General features: G+C 35.1%; 2 long non-coding RNA genes across 2 annotated transcripts; both read left to right on the forward strand.

Annotated features, from left to right (window-relative positions):
* Positions 1–5,082: 5,082 nt before the first annotated feature.
* LOC128922730 (uncharacterized) lies at positions 5,083–10,771 on the forward strand. The gene is made up of 4 exons (XR_008471915.1): positions 5,083–5,276; positions 5,356–5,423; positions 5,536–8,498; positions 8,573–10,771. It is a non-coding gene; the product is annotated as an uncharacterized LOC128922730 (long non-coding RNA).
* A 4,209-nt stretch (positions 10,772–14,980) lies between these two features.
* Positions 14,981–17,882, forward strand: LOC128922731 (uncharacterized). The gene is made up of 3 exons (XR_008471916.1): positions 14,981–16,187; positions 16,256–16,519; positions 16,640–17,882. It is a non-coding gene; the product is annotated as an uncharacterized LOC128922731 (long non-coding RNA).
* Positions 17,883–18,373: the final 491 nt, after the last annotated feature.

The following is an 18,373-nucleotide window of genomic DNA, read 5'->3' on the forward strand; positions in this document are numbered from 1 at the left end:
TTCTTTCAAATATATATGTTGGTAAGTTTGTGGAAGATCTTAATATTGTTGAATATCTAATACGTTAGTTATGATTAACATGGCTTTTGTATCTTCCCTTTCCTCCATTATATTTGTCGCTTCGGTTAACTTTTTCTGTTTATATGGTCTATCGGTTCCTTTGAGCTTAAAGTGGATACAGCAAATGGTAGTTAGAGTAATTTAAAAATATACATCATATGGATATATTTTTGGTGTGCTATGCGTTAATAGCTTGAGATCATATAATATATATCGTTATTAATCATATATTGGTTTCCCAACATTTTCAATTCTTAAAAAATTCTCCATCGATTGGCCTGGAATTTTAAACTTTTCACTGAGCTACACAAGTGTTTTGGTCTCGAACCGTTCGTAGTAAACGAACACGAAGCAAACACTCCCTAAAGTTATGATAACAGTAGAAATAGGCAACAAAATGTGGATATAGAAAGTAACATCAAATTGAGGTTATAGGATATAAGGTTCTGTACTACATAGAAATATGTGTTCCAATACATTTATTATACATATTAATACGATTTAAAAACTTTACGGTACTTTCTAAAAATAAAATTAAAAACATAAACACGTGTTTATTTGAGCTTGTTTAAATCTTTTCGAAGCCAGTTCGCACCTCAAATTGGTCTGGTGGATCTTGAAGTTAAAGGTATTCATATCATCTCATGAGTTTAATTAAGAATAACCTGATTTGTGTTTTTGTGAAATTCGTGTTTTATGTCAACTATTTGTTTATATTTTTTGTCTTCAATCAATTTACATAATGTTTTGTGTTGCCCTACGTGAACACACTTTGTTTTACATTAACTATTCTAAAAAAATATGAACAACAACTTAATAGTAAATTATTCTTGCTTTGTGCTGAAATTTTCATTACAAAATTTTCCAAAAAGAATCCAGTTTGATGTTCTCAGTGAAGAAATATAATGTTGCTAAAAGAAACGAAAAGACAAGGATTTTCTGGAACATCAGAGCTGCCAGAAATGGATGAATGAATCTTTATCGTTGGTTTGTCCATATGCGAAATAAGACCTGGCACCAAAGTTTTTTTATTGTTGAAAGAAAGTACTTACTTTACTCCCTTGAGTAAAAAATAAATATGTATACGGAACAACAATAAAATGTGAAATTTGAATGTGTAAATATATATTAAGTTATTCCTTTTAGGTATTCGAAAACATCAACATTTCGCAAACATGAACTTCCATGGTTTTACTTAGTTCACGTTTTCGAGCGTGCGCTGCAGTAAAATACCAATTAATGGGTCTTCAATGACATTGACAACACCAAAAGCTCCGTCAGGATCGGGAAGGACCTCTCCGAGCCGTTCGATACCAGACGAGGTTTCAGACAAGGTGACTCACTCTCGTGTGATTTCTTTAACCTGATGCTGGAGAAAATAATACGAGCTGCAGAGCTAAATAGAGAAGGTACAATCTTCTATAAGAGTGTACAGCTACTGGCGTACGCCGATGATATCGATATCATTGGAAACAACACCCGCTCCGTTAGTTCTGCTTTTTCCAGACTGGATAAGGAAGCGAAGCGTATGGGTCTGGTGGTGAACGAGGACAAGACGAGATATCTCCTGTCGTCAAACAAACAGTCAGCGCATTCGGGTCTTGGCTCCCACGTTTCTGTTGACAGTCATAACTTCGAAGTTGTAGATAATTTCGTTTATCTGGGAACCAGCATTAACAACACCAACAATGTCAGCCTTGAAATCCAACGCAGAATCACTCTTGCCAACAGGTGCTACTTTGGACTGAGTAGGCAATTGAAAAGTAAAGTCCTCTCTCGACGAACCAAAATCAAACTCTATAAGTCGCTCATTATTCCCGTCCTACTTTATTGTGCAGAAGCGTGGACGATGTCAAAATCCGATGAGATTGCACTAGGAGTTTTCGAAAGAAAGGTTTTGCGGAAAATTTAAGGTCCATTAAACATTGGCAACGGCGAATACCGCAGACGATGGAACGATGAGCTGTATGTGTTATTCGACGACAATTGGCGCCAAATTGCCAGAAGGAGGGATACGTGGCACGCTGTTTTGGACTCGGCTATAACCGCGTAAGCGCTGTTTGCGCCAGTCAAGAAGAAGAATGGGTCTTTAATTATTTAGCGATGTCGAAGAATAAACTAACTAAACCGCAGTACTGAAGTTTAACAGATGTATCAACCTTGATTGGATGTATCAAAGATGAAGACGTGGTCATTTCTAGAATTCTATCATTCTGTCCGATGCTCCATTTCAATTGAGGCGATGACAGCAAAGAACGTATATGTAATACGTAATTACATATACAATCGTTCTTTGATGACTGTTCCCTGTGAGATTAGATTTTTGTACTTTTAGACACTTAGCTTTGGACAATTCCATTTATAATTATTTGCTGGGAACGCAGTTCTCCTCTCTGAAATTTTGAAAAAACTCTGAATTTTCATCAAATCGATGGAGTTGTTAACAGTGCTTGATTGGGAATTTTTGGTGACATAATGGGCCTAATAATAGGTTATTTGCGGCTGCTGACATCAGGTCCTTTTAGCCTCCCTTTTCATCCTACAATCCTACCAAACATTGTAAACACGGTAAGTCCATATATATTGAGTTAATATTATTATTCAAAGCTAAATTTCATTATATATTTATTATATTTATCAAAATCAAGAGATTTTAACTATATACTTATAGTACGACTTATAAGTAGATATGCTTGTATAGTATGTAACTTGTTATTATTATTCCAATTAACTCTTATAATATCTGAACTTTTAACTTTTTTCTGCTGCATTTCTAATGAATTCAAGTGGAGTATTCTCAAGTTTTTTCATAATTAGAAAAATGTCTGCATCTTTGAAGTTCTTGGAACTCAGTGATTGTCACTGCCGACTAGAGAAAATCTAATTAAAACTGCAGTTAGTAAATGGAGCATACGAGTGGTTATATACATACATATGTATGTGCGCGTACTTTGAATATTTATTAGAGAATTACGTAATGGTCAATCTAATATGCAAAGCTTTGTTTGACAAGGACATGCAGTCCAATAAGATCATAAAGGAATGCTGCGTCATAACTCTGCAGTTTACTACAAGTTGCAACAGCAAGAATTTTATATGTTTTGGCAGATTTTTTCAACGTCATTGCATAGAAAATATTTCGAACATACTTTCGTTGTAGGGATTTAAAAAAGTGTATTTTGTTTTTGTTCTCTGCATATTTACACATTCCTTTTTTCAGCATTCTTGCATAATTTTACATTTTCTATTGTGAAAGCAGCGCCAAAGAACACGAGTGAAAAGCGAATAAAAAATGCCGTTAGAGCATTGTCCAAATGCCAAGTTGGTCACTTTGTCGATTTTGGCATTTCAATGCTCAGATGCTTTGGAATAAAAAGAGTGCGCTCGCAAATCGCAAGAAATGAGCACAAGGTATGACAGTTGATACGGTAGTTGCAGGCATTTCGGGCTTTCGTGTTGAAAAAGTGCGCAAAATGAAGGGATAAAAGTAAGCGGAGCACGCTTGAAGGAACTTAGAATTTCGCATGCAAGAATTTTCGCTTGTTAGCAAATAGAAGTGCATATGTGTAGGTATTTAGCTGAGCAGTGGCCTGCTTAGGCCAGTACACATAATGGCGATGCGAGTGGAGCACACACCCGCACACAAGGCTCATGCTCCGCTATGGCAATTCTCCATTGTCCGCTCCACCCGCTCGCTATCACTTTTGCTGTTTGGATTTGCATTTTTCGTTCTTGCGAAGTTCTGACCCAAAATGTGAACAACACGAATTCGAACGCCTGCAATTTTTCGCAAGTTGCCAGCAGCTGAAGTCCACACGTTGCATACCTTACACGCTTTTGTTGCTTGCTACCATCTTATGCACTGCCCGGCAGTGCCTGCCACACGGTACGTACGAGCGTTATGCTGCTTACCGTTAGCTGCTCGTTACGGCCGTGTCACCTTTGGATCTGCCAAACCACAACCGGAATTTATGCATGCAAGTTGACAATGCATCCGCGCATGTGTATGTGTGTGTGAGTCTTATGCAGTTTTGCCATTTTGCCGTTTATGTGGAACATGCCCTCGCATTCCTATATCTCCCATACATACATTCAGGTGCTTATGCGCTTATTCGTGTACTTTGCGGCTTGGCATGTTAATGTTGCTCTTCTGCTGCCCTCTGGAAGTCCTCTGCACCACCACTACACTCACCGGCTTCTTACCAACGGCAGTCACCTGTTTTAACTGCCTGTTTGGCCATTGCTGGCACATTCGTATGTGCCAAAGTCGCCACTTATCAGTTTTCTGATGTATGTTTCAGTTTCGGTTGTATGTCCTCCACATCCGTCAGATTCTGCAATGAGCTTGTGGTTGCTTTTCATTAGTATCGAAGAGTTATTGTGTTGTGAATGAAAATACATACTTATGTATATATGTATATGTAGCAGTATGTGTCCGATATTGATAGAAAATATTGGAGTAAATGGAATGTACTGATTAAGTTGTAAGCTGAGAGGGTTTAGTAAAGGTCTTCGGAGTGGAAATGGTGGAATCTCCAAAAAAGGCAACATTATTCGCAATTGTATAGCATTTGAAAAGGCACTAATGAAAAAGTAATATATTCAAACCGATCCGAGTAAAATCCTAAGAAAGGGTATATCTCTCGCGTTTATCTCAAAACTCAATTTTTTTAAGTCACGATTTATCGAAAAGTTTTTTATTAAAACCAATTTTTTCGAGCCAAAACATGGTGAATGAATTTTTCTTTCATTCAATAATGAGATTTATCCATGTACATGGTAAAAAACTTTAGATGAGCCAATAATGAATTATGCTCTACACGGCAAGATCATTGATTTGATGCGTCAAGAGAGATGAGGTACCAACGGCTGAAGTTTTGGAAAGCTTATCAGCATTTTTCCCTTAAAATCATATAAATTCCTTTAAATAATGAGTAACGTTACTCTCTTGGAATCGTAGTAAATGATGAATTAGTTTTCAGTGTTTCGAGAAATAGACATGACGTGTTTTCCTTAATTTACTTTAAAAATGTCTGATTATTGTATTAAATAAAAAGTTTGATTTTAGTAAAATCAATACCATTCAATATTAATCAATATTTTCTTCTCTAAGTCCTATATAAAGTAAATTTTTTGGTGATGCCTAGGTCTCAAACTACATCATTTGGTTCGTGGTAGACTTTTAATTGCGTTTAGTTCCTATTCTATCATAATAGGTAATCGATATAACCGAAGCAATTTAATCCATAGCTCTCAGGAAATTCGAAATATTAATCATCGACTTTTTGATACCAGTGAACTTTCAAGCCGCCACAAGCCAATCGGAGATGGCATAAAACTTGCCTTCATGCAAACTTCAAATGGTAAGGGAAACTCGACCTAACATTTAAGAATGGAAAGTAACATCTTGGATTATTTAAATTATGCCACTTTCAAAAACCATTGAGATGTTCAAACTAAACATCAATCTCTGAGATTTCTTTTCAGAGAACATGCTCTTGAGGTCTATGGGGCTAGAACCATATCTGCAGAATAGCATAGATGAAGAAGCAATCAGAGTTGAATCCATGACGTTTAGTCCTAGCTATAAAACAAGTGAGTCATTCTATTCTATCCTAATCTAAGGTACTTAAAGAGCACTTAGTATGGCAGAAGCTATTTTTACCGCAGATTGCTCGTCAAAGCAAAGTTTAAAGAATTTAAACACTATATAAACAAATAATTTTTTTTAGGATGTGAATGTGTAGATCTATTGTATTAGGAATATTCCAAGATAAACTCAGTGGTGAGTGACGCCTTCAATCGTTCTCAAATATTACACGTTTGTTGTTTCGTTCGACAAAATTACATACCGTTGCACTACACCAACACCTCAAGTCACATTTATCTCCGCACGATTTTGACGCTGGTTCAGTCAATTGTTTCGGTGCCAGTTGGTACTGCTGTTGCAACAAGTAGTTGATGTTACTGTATGTTGTTATCGGCATTTCAATTACTGCGCCGCTGTTCTGCCCTTGCCACTTCCTTAGTCTTGTCAACTGAGGTGTGAACTACTGCTCTATATGTGAATTTATGTGCAGGCGTAAATGTCAGTGTAACGTCGTTGACTGGTAACTTACGCACGTGCCTTGCCGAGAGAACTTGAACTAGTGCAAAAAATATTTTATTTTATTTTCTTTCCCCTTTAAGGTTAGTAAAGTAATGCAAAGGGTAATGGCAGTGTAATTCAAGTAAACGAAGTATCGAAGGGATTACTTGGCAGTTCCTAAAATGAAAAGAGAACACAGTTTGTTTTCAGTAGATTTTCCAGTAGGGCCCATTCGTCAATCGTAGCGCAAGTCCATTCGAATGTTCTATCCATCATTGTTTGGCATGGCTGCGCTTTAGCTGTTGACCACATTGTTTGAGCGCTCTAGGTGTTAGTGCGTACACCTGCACGTATGTGTGCGTATCTGTTTTATTGGCAATTGTTACAACGGTAACTACAAGTTTGACAGGTGGACTTGTCATTTGATTGCCATTTGTTATGTTGAAGTTGATGCGGCCGTTGCTGCTATTGTTGCTGTTGCTATTGCTTTTGTTGTTCATTGGTTTTCGGTTTTGATGCTGCCGGTTTCGTTTCGGTTGATTTTGGTTTTGTCAAAATCCATTTGCTGATACTGATTTGGTATGTTGTTGGCAAAAACACTTAGCACCGATAGCTTACAAAACGATTTGTACGAATTTCACATGCGTAGTAGTTTGGTCATTTTCTGATTGATTCAATGCAATAATTTTGTGTTTAATTTGCAAATAGCATGTGCTTCCGGGATTAAGATGCTAATAAATAAAAATATTTAAAGCATGGTTAGTTCATAGTGAGATTTGTGTGAATAAACCAGCGGGATACTATTCTAAATTTATGGAATTTACTAAATGTTTAAGCTTTGGAATATACAGTTTCCATAAGTATTTTGATTATTATTTTTACTTTATATGTAGATTTCAGTCCCTCGCGCCAACTAGTGGTGTTTTTAAAGAAGTCTGCCATTACCAAAATATTCTTCATCTTCAATCTTTTAGTTTTCCAATAAATTGATGAATATTATTTACATGACCTCATAATGTATAATCTTAAGTTATGTCTGTAAGTTTATTCTAAAGGTCTTGCTCATGCGTGCTTGCTCAAACTCGATTAATACAAGTAATTAAAATCTTGTCTTCTTCGCTAGCAGCGAAACAATCCCAGCAATCCTCAGTAGAATTCCAGCTGCCCTATGACAAACCATTGTTTTCTTGCTTAATTGAAGCTTAGCGTTTTCCCCTGTCGATCAGGCTGTAATGTAATGAGACATTGCAACGCAACGGCGGTCACACTTGAACATTACCTCTGTTGCCATGTGGGGCATGCAGCAATTCGTAAACACACGCAAGTAGTATTTATATCTATACGTATATGTATGTATGTAACTCACCACTCCGTAACACTTTTGGGGATTGCCCAACAACAATGCAATGTTGCAACATGCCGGCGTTGCTATTTCTTTCGAGATGAGTGTTCACGCTTTTTGAAATGTGCGTGTTTTAACTATGTTATATTCCGATATAAGCATGCGCGTTGTTATTGTAAGTGAGTATTAATAAATCAATTAATCGAATTATCGGTTATTGAATTTCAATGGTGTATTATTGATGTTGTTATTGTTTCTGGTGTTGGCGTGATTACCAACATTTATATATATATTATATATATACATACATACCCAGTAAAAATCTTTGGATTAATACTAAAATCGAGTAATAAAGGAGTAATTACTTGTTCATCCATTTCGAGCATTAAGTGAGTAATAAAGGCAGTTTCGTTAATTTTTTCAAAATTTTTCTCGCTTATTGATACATTATGGAGGAATAAACGAGCTAATAATATGCGAATACTTCGTTTATTCTATTATTACTCCAAAATGTATCAATAAAGGAGTAATTAATTGTTCATCCTTTTCGAGCATTATGTGAGCAATGAAGCATTTTCGTTAGTTTTTACAAAAATCGTTTCCTCGCTTATTGATACATTTTGGAGGAATAGACGAGCTATTAATATGCTATCGCATACTTCTATTGCTCGTTTATTACTCCAAAATGTATCAATAACGGATTAACCATAACGGCCAATCATAACTGTTAATTTTTGTGGAATTCTTTTGTTTACAATAAAAGCGTTTTTTGTCACTTTAAAATAGTCTGAATTTTGTAATCAACGCGTGAACATTATTGTAGTATCGTGAATATAATCAGATAAAAAGTGGTCAACTGTCGCGAATATTTACGGGTAAAAAGTGATAATTAATTAAAAAAATGTGTGAAAATATTTATTCTAAGCGTCACCTAAGGCGATTAGTGAAAAAAGAAATTCAAACATTTTCTACAAAGAATCGAGAGGCTGTTTAACTTTTTCTTTTTCGGTAAAATCTGAGTTTTGTATATTTTATCTTAAATAACTTATTCATATATGTATGTATTTTTTCATCTTTTGCAGAATCAGTTAAAGAAACATATTCGACTTACGGGGATTTTGAAAAAGCGATTAAACTGGCCTTTCGAAAATGTAAAGCAACTTTTTACCGAAAGACCTATTCAATAAAATCTGCTTCGTCTCAGGAAAATTCCTAAATCATAACTTGATTTTAAACAATTATAACTATGCATATACAATGTATTTATAATTTATGTGAATTACTAATACTTATATTTTGAAAATTAAAACATTGAATTCAATTATTTAAAAAACAGTTTATATTTTTCTCTGCTCTTTTTGGATGTAAATAATATTACTCTTTTTTGTGCTCTTTCTGGAGGCAAAAATCATTACTCTTTTTGTGCTCTTCTATTCCAAAATAATTACTCCTTTTGTACTCCTTCTGGAGATAAAAAAGATCACTCCCTCTGCTCTCGTTTCGGAGGTCAAAAAGAGCTCAAAAGAATGCTCGGTTTGCGCTCCATTGGGAGCTCAAAAGGAGTGATCCCTCGTAAGGACATGCTATGTTAAAAAGGAGTAATAAATGCATGGACCTCGGAGCATTGTGGAGTAATCCATTACTCGCAAAGGAGCGATCTAAGATTAATCTTTGGATCATCCAATTTTTTACTGGGTATGTACATATTGAAATATACATATATGTATGGATGTGATGTGGTATAAGCTTACTACAATAGCAACATTATTTAACTGCATCAACAACATATTGAAGTAATTACAATTCGTGCTTTCAGAGCTCTGCCTCTATATTTGTTGTGCATAATTTATTGGATTCACTGATAAAAAATTAATCACACATAAGATTTGATGGTAGAAATATATACATATACAAAATACTTTGGCAATTGACAAGTAAAACGCCTTTAAACTTTAAAAATTGTAAGTACAGTTAGAGTTGAGCAATTTAAGTTAATCAGCAATGTACGGAATCAAGTAGCAGATCACAGCATAGTTTAATCTTCCTTAAAACATTCAAAAAATCGCTGTATGTAAAAAAACTGAAAAATGAAAGTGTATTCAGAACTTCGCAAAATGACTTGAGCGGCATCAGCTAAAGCGACATTAAAAATTCACAGCAATTTGCCTGAATCTCTATGGCGAATGTAACAATATTAACATATACATACATCTAAGAACCAACAGTATCGGCACTAATTAACACTAACCAAATGATAAAAAATTGTTAGAAACTCACTTATGAAAGCATTTAGTCATTCAATGAATTCTAAAGTATCACTCATACTCGTAGCCGATGAGAGCAAACAAATACTTCTGTGTTTGCACAATTGTATATATTTTCTTCCCCTTTTGAGTGTCTGTAAACATACATACACATGAACACATTTTGTAAGCTAAATGTGGCATTTGTGACTAATTTCCAGTTAACCTTTGGCAGGCACTTAATTAGGGGCGTCAGCGAATGCGCGCTGAAAGGCAACAAAAAGGGGTTCAATCGGTCGATCGGTCGCTATGTCATGGCGTGGAGACACGACCCTTTTCTACAAGAATAAATATGCTTAATGTTCATGTAAAACCACAACGAACGCAACGAAATACTTTACAAAATTTAATTAAGCCTACAGGCAACTACTCATACAAACCTAACGAAAATATAAATTCATTCAATACATATTTAACTAATGCACATACAGATATATTTATATATCGCCAATTGCTGGTGTGTGTTGGGATATGTGTGTAAGCATTGAATAAATATTTCAATAACTCAAATTATAGCGTTTAATAGCTGAAATATAATGAAAAATTGCCGCATCTGTTGAAGTGCTGGGAAAACTGAACTCTGAAAGGTCTGCCTTTTGGGGTTTTGGGTTGTCTTGAAGCAAGCAATTTGTGCTTGGTATAAAAGTAATGCAATTAACAACAATATTTTAAATAGACTCTTACTTACATACATAACGGTAGTATAAATAGGAATTCATCAATATGCTGGGAAATTTCGAAGGCATAATACATGTAGCAGAATATTATATGTTGCTGGGAATCATTCGAAGGTGTATTAATAAGGAGCTCCTAAATTTGGAGAGTTTAATATTTCTTGATATATGCACATTTGTTCGTGTTCGCATATTTATATAAATATGGAATAATATTGTTGTTGTAATGTTGTTATTGTATAGAATTAAATATTTGCCATAAACGATATAAGCTTAAAAAGTTATTGGACGATAGGTTGAAAGGCTAAAGAAATCGGTTTAATAAATTTTTTTTTGGCTAAAACTGTTGGAAAATTTAGCGAAAATATTGACATTTTATTAAACAGATGGTAAATTTTCATTTTTTATAGGTTTATATCACTAATCGAAAAAAATTTTGACAGCTAAAAAAATCAAAAAAATTAATAAATGATCAAATTATTATATGACCTTGAAAAAAATTCAATATACTATACTTGACTGTTCTAAATATATCTCCCTTTTTAAAAGCGAAGTTGTTTTATCTCCAGTGAGGCCAACTAAACCCAATTATGATGCGTCATAGCGAAACAAATTATTAACCTTAGCAGTAATTGGCAAAGCCTTCTCTTCCTTTGTCCTACCTTTATGATGAGGTAAATTAATATTTTTTTCCAACAAATTTACTACACATAACAGCACGGAATTGTCGTAATTTTTATACACTCGCAGCATGTTACAAAGAGAGTATAATAGTTTTGTTCACGTAACGGTTGTTTGTGACACCTAGAACTGAAAGAATTAGATATATATTTCAAGTCGAGTTGAATGAATTTCTGTCCGTCCGTCTGTCTATCTGTCTGTTCGTGCAAGCGATAATTTGAGTAAAAATTGAGATATCATAATGAAGCTTGGTCCAAAAAACTGAAAACCAGTAAAGAGAGATTATATTTGGTACAAGGGATCGCACTAGGAGGGGACATATTTGGATAAATTTTTTTTTGGGAAAGTTGGGAGTGAACCCTTCTATTAATAGGTTTTTTATATATCTTATAACTACTAAAGCTATATCAACAAAGTTTTATGGAGATATTAACTTTAGCCATTTCATTGTGCAGCATAAAAATCGGAAATCGGGTTATAACCACGCCTACCTCCCATATAAAGGATATGTTGAAAACTACTAAAAGGGTTTTAATTCAGTAAGTAAAACACCAGTAACAAAAGGGCTGCTCTTAAATTAGTATACAAAATTTGAAATGGGCGTGGTTCTCCTCACTTATGGGTGAAAAACCATATCTCAGGATCTACTCGACCAATTTCAACTAAATTCGGTAATACCTTAACATTCTTATACTACACTTTGAAAATGAGCGAAATCGGTTCACAACCACGCCTACTTTCCCTATACCACAATTTTAAAGTCCATATAATTCGTTTTGTTTACAATTTATAAATTAAGTACTAGTGAAGATATTGGAACGGAACCTTGTACAAGTTCGGTATTTATACAATCGCCGAAACCGAACTATAAATTTTCAAGGCCTCAACATAGAGACTCCACTAATTGTGACCAATTTTTTTTCTGAAAATATACTTAAATCTCTCAGATAGTCTAAAAAAATTAAAAGCAGATATGTTTTTCTAAAAGTGTGCCTCTGTGCCAAAATTTATATTTAACATTTTTCCTGCAAGTTTGAATTATTTAGAGCAAATTCCAATGAACTGGTCGAAGTTTAAATGACATTAAAAATTAAATCTGGTAAAATACGATCTTATATCAATCTATCTTCTAGCTATAATCATAGGAAATTTAAGAAACTAATTTATTACAGTTATTATATATACGATATATTTCAATAATTTTTTGTTGTCACGAAAGGCCATTACACTGTACAATATATTCCGATAATCGAATTTGGTGTATCGATTTCATCATCGTGCATCTCTTTGTTCTACAAAATATAAAATTACAATTTAGATTTAATCGAATTACGCAAACATGTTTATTTGTTTTTTATGTCTTTGGAATATTTTAACTAAGCCCGAAGTAGTTAGTTCTCTTCTGCATCTTTAATAAATGCTTTACATCTCAAGCAAAATATTTGTGTACAATATGTATGTACATATATGAAATATGTGATTGATCATTGTGTGAATTTAACGGGTAATATGTGAGTTTTTCTTAATAATGGATAAGAGGTCTACAAAACTCATTAAATTGGTGCCCATATGTACCATATAAGTGAAATGTTAATGGTTGACAAGAATTTCGTAATAATCCATATTTCTAGTGAGATATGAAAAGGGATGACAGTGATGATGAATGCTGCATATTTATTACGTTTTATATATGATATCTACATACAGATACATATATCGCTCGCAAGTGTGTGACTGTGTGGCATTTGACCAATGTCAGTTTGTTTAGGAAACTTTAATTAATTAATTTGGTGTTTGCTGTTATGCTTGTTCTTGTCCTCAGCAATACTTGCTGACACACACACTCACGTAAGCGTACGTATATGGTCATGTATTGAGCTGTTCCTTTTGTTGCTGCTGCCAAAAACCAATGTCTGCTGTTCGCACTACATCAAGTGTTGAAAGGAGTGGACGGACGCCTGCATTGAAATGTGTTGATACGCCGAATATGTCTGACGGACGGTTGTTCACTGCCACATGTGGCATACCGCATAGCGTCGTTGCTTAGACGTTGCTCATATTCCATGTTGCCTTTTTTTTGAGCAATGCAACGCAACTGCGCGGAAAACCAAGACGACCAAATGTGGTCGACAGTTGGCAGACACGCCTCACATTTCGGTTGGAGTGGGCTCAAACGACCGACTGCTTGATTAATGTATTGCGGTATTGCAAAATTATGATTGAATTGGAGAGCCAACCGACCCAATTGGGAAGTTTGGGAGGGACACATACAAAGGAAGTGCGCACACAAACACCGGGACATGTGTGCGTTTGAGTTGATTAATTAATAGATTTAAAGGCGGGTCACACATACATACATGCGCCTAAGCATTATAACCCGTTACAAACACTATGTTTTTATAGAAAGTGAAAATTCCATATAATTTAGAATAGTGTTCGCGCTAATCGGCACGCTCTCCAGCATATTTAATTAATGTGATTAATGCGCTTGAACTCGCTGCTCCTCAGTAGTTGTGCTTTTACCCTACATAAATGTAGTCAAGAAAACATATTTACCAGCACTTATGCTCTACTCCATAAAAACACAATTTAGTGCCCCTGCGTTGAAGGTCAACTGATCTTTTCTACTCTTTGCTTGAACTTCCATTCATTAAGCGTGATGCTCATCGCCGAAACAAACGCTACGCAATGCCAATTGAAAAGGTCAGATATTTGTTGTCAATTTGCTGCCACCCTCATGATCGTTGCGATCCGGATGCGTGCGTCAACACCGGGTCCGTCATTCCAAGTGCTTGTACGCTGATTCATGCCCATCAATGACAGCTTTTCTTCATATATGTATACACTCAGTTCGGTACATATGAGCAGCATTAATTTTATTCTGTGTGTTATATATATACTCATACCATACACAGACACTCACACATATTCTTATTGAAGTAGTTAGTTGCATGCCTTGAATAGCTTAGCTCATCGAGTCGTGTACTAATATGCAATTAAGCATTTCTAAATTCATATTTCTTTATTGCCTCTGCCTCCAAATGGTTTTATGGCATTTCGACAATTATGAGTTGCTGTCATTTGCAATGGAATCAAAATGAAATTAATTTATTGGCCCATTCTGAGCTGAGGCGGGAATGAAATTTAATTATGCATTATTTCAAATAAATGAGTTGACTGTTGTTGTTGCTGGTTTTGGTGTTGACGCTGTAGAGTCTTGGTATAATGCTGTCATTGTTATGACTTTGGTCGCCTATTCAATTCTTTTGAAAGCAATTTTTTTATTATTAATTATATATTCTATGAAATATACATATTTATTTGTGAGATATACCCATTTTCACGGCTCATTACAGTAAAAATTGGTGCATATATAATTAACACCCGTAAATCTAGTGTTAACCATTATTAGACTACGTTTCAAGTTAGTATTGGGAGATGATCTATGAAATAATATCTATGCAGTTTATAAAGTTAGCACATAATACACCTAAACAGAGGTCCAGTCAGATGTGGTGCATAAGCATCGGGATATTGTGTACACATGTTGTTGATTGATCTCTGCTTATGTTCCGTGGGAAGTGGGGATGTTTTCAGCCCGAATTAGCGCGATTCTTAACTGTGTCGGGGAATGTCGTTAGAACTTTATTCATAAATTTTGTGTACAATTGCTCAAATAATTTGGGAGATATGAAACGTGATTTAAAATTGGGCGTAGTGTATATCTCTTAGCGATAATATTTGAGCTTAATGTATCAACCTCGTCACATAATTTTAAAGTATTGATATTATTCTTTGAACCTATATCGAGTTAAATCAGATAGTAATTTTTCTTAGTACAAGTTAGTTATTTTGTATATACTCGAAATTGCTGAAAATGTAATGACATAGATTAACTTACTTCTTTAAATAGTTTTGAGTTTGTAGACTTAACTATATTATTACTACTATGATGTCTTCCATATTTTCTTAAAACTTTTCTTAAAAAAAGCAAACGAAAAATAATATAAGAGAGTTGGGAAGATTGCAGAGATTGCTAAACCCTATGATACGACACATTCGTTAACTATTTATTTGATGTATTATCAGCTCTCGCCTTTCTTCCTGCGGTTATTTGCGAAAAGATTTAAGTAATAACATGGTAATTTATTCAAACGTGTTGACTTCTCGAAACTCTATTAATATTCTCCCTGGCCTATTAAACTTTACTCTATAATAATATATTAAAGAAATTTAGGACAAGTCTTCAAAATTCATCCAAGTACAAATACCAAATTTTGAATAAAGCTAATCAGCTCTAAGGCCCAGATATATATATTTGTAACTGTGGTAGTACATCTGGATTATTGGCGATAAGCTAGCAAGAGAAGACATACTAGCCTCATTTCCATCGGACTTCTGGACCGGAGTGTAGCGTAAGATGTCATTCGAATTGTTTTGTCTCCGCAAGGTTCATTTCACTGTCCAATAAGCACGCATGCAGACTAATCATTTTATCAAGCGCAAGCAGTTAAAGCTGTTTGGAGGAAGGGAAGGGACCAGCTTTCGCCAGTCTGAGGTCGAAGCATCTCAGTAGGCATACCAACTGCGAAAACAGTGAACTGTGGGGTATTAGCCGACTTAAAAGATATGTAGAAGATTATAAGCTCTTTGTAGATACTTGATCCAAAGAAAAGGAGTTGACAACACAAAGGATCAGCATTTTTAGCTGTCCAAGTGGAATCTGTTGCGACCTCAAACTCAACGATCAGTCACCTAACCGTCTACTATATACAAATTGGATTCATAGAGCACATCAAGGACTTGTTGGGCCCTGGAAGGTAATTGTTTGGATCCTTACACCGAGTATTTCTATCTACATCAAACACCTTTGAAATCAGTCCGCTTTAACTTTAGATACTCTATTGATCACCATTCGTTCAAATGACCTTACTTTTGCTAATTTCCGATACAATTTTGCACTAACCTGTGATGGGTGTAATATATTCAACATAGGTGCAAAAGCAGTATTTCATACATTCAATTAAAGATTCTTTTGAGTAAGAAATTTGTGTAATTAAACATTTTCAAGAGTTACTTGAGAGCAATTGTATGCATTTAATTACAGCAGGAAAACTTCACCCAAGTAATGATTCTAGAGTCAAGCAAAAGAGACAACTTAAAACTCCGCCCTCAACTCACCAGATGCCACATGCGACATCAACAACAACACACGAGGATGAAAACAAATAACATCAAAAAGCAGAAATTCGCATGAAAATATGAGGAAAAAGAATTAAATAAATTTGCGAAGCTGATGACTGTTAGTTGACTTTTACGACAGGGTTTGCCGTCAACAGCGAAGAAGTGACTTCGTTTCACCACTCGGCTGGTAGGCAATTTCGTCGTTTGTATTTTCGGTTGAAATTAAACTAATTAAAAAGTTACAAATTTCACACGTAATTATCATAAATGAACATAAAATATATTTTTTCCACTCTAAACTCTTCAGCATATTTGTTGTTGGCGGATGGTGGAGCAGACGCAGACTGCCGAGCGACATAAAGACAACGAAAGCAATTGGCAAAGAACGCCAGACGACACACTTGCAGGTGTTGTTGTGGTTGATAGTGGGTGAGTGTGTTTGTTGGTGGCACACACAGCAGCGGAAGTGTGCGGCAAGATTGTAGGCAATCAAGCGGTGCTAAGGATGCCGGGGGAAGGTAAACGGCAGCTGGGTATGTAGTGATGCTTGCTTTCTTAAATGGCGTGGAGTGGAGCAAAAGTTTATGAAAACACACTAGAATTTTGTTACACACACACACACCTGTCAAGAATGTGCGCTTTATGCCGAAGTGCATATATGGCTGCATGAGAACTTAAGTTAAGCCGAAGAAATGGCACTTTGAAGAAAATCTGAAGACAACTTGAAGAGCTTGAAGTACGCTATGAGAGCACAAGCAAACAAATAACGAGATAAATATAATAACGGGCAAAGGCTGAATGCACCACAAGTGTTGAAACAAATAACATCAGAAAGAACAAGAAAAGAGCAAACCTGTGAGCTCAGTATAACAGCATAAACAATTAAGGCCCGTGTTTCAATGTAAGCAATAAGGTTGACTTAACTAACTGGACAGATAGTTTAATGTAGGTCTTAGGAATCAGGAAGATGCAAAATCAAAACTTTGGGTTTAATTTAAAGCTGGTCAGAGATGAGAAAACAAAAAACAGTTTATTACGACAATAGTTTCTTTATGAGAATGAATGACCCTATGGACCTTAAGTAGTAAAAACACAGTTGAACATTTCGATCCGAAAATTAGGGAGCAGTTCTGACGTAGCGATATAATAATTTTTAGGTAATTTATTTAAGAATCAATTAGGTAATAGCGAATTTGGAACTTGAGTTCATATAAAAAATCCATGAAACCGATTATATTTAGATTTAACGGTTAACTATATCTTTTCTTACTTGTGTATAATTGACTTGGTTTCACATGTTCTACCTTAGTTTTATTTTACATCCGACTTCAATGTTATTGCTGTTTAGTTTACTGTCTACTACCGTTTGCCGTATTTCATCCTTTAAAATGTACTTGACTCGCTTATAAGGAAAATACAATAAAGCAGTCAAGTTCGTCAGCATCTTGAGGACACTTAAAAGAGAAAAATAAAAGGAAAACAAAAAGGGAACTTCCACATTTCCCACTCTTATCACGATATGTACTTTTCTTATTTCTGTGGCTATATGAGATAAACGCCTAAGTCAACTTAGGGCTCTAAGACTATGGCTAAGATATCGTTCCAATTTCAAAATAAAATATTTTGAATTGAACTTTGCGGAGTGAACCTGCGTTTAGTTGCAAAGGAACATGTGACTAATTTCACCTTCGATATTTTTATGTAGAACACACTGTTGCCCTATGTTGGTTCAAGCAAGCCATATAAAGACAAGAATTGTACATTTTTGCTGAGCTCGAGCACTTTACAACTACTCAATCTCGAATTAAATTCTCTTGGGACAACTTATTAATAATATATATTGTTGAAACCAATTCATTACCAAGGGTGTACTCTATTTAAAGACGGCTCACAAAATTCTTTGCAGGGTTGGTTGCATATCTGCTTCTGCGATGGCAAGCGTATGTAGGGTTCCAATTCTTTGTTGAAACATACACACATATGTTTCTTATGTGGAAGAGCATATGTGCTCATGCATGCAACTTCATTTTTATGCACAACA

Source organism: Zeugodacus cucurbitae, chromosome 6 (assembly GCF_028554725.1).
Source record: "Zeugodacus cucurbitae isolate PBARC_wt_2022May chromosome 6, idZeuCucr1.2, whole genome shotgun sequence".
Taxonomy (NCBI): domain Eukaryota; kingdom Metazoa; phylum Arthropoda; class Insecta; order Diptera; family Tephritidae; genus Zeugodacus; species Zeugodacus cucurbitae.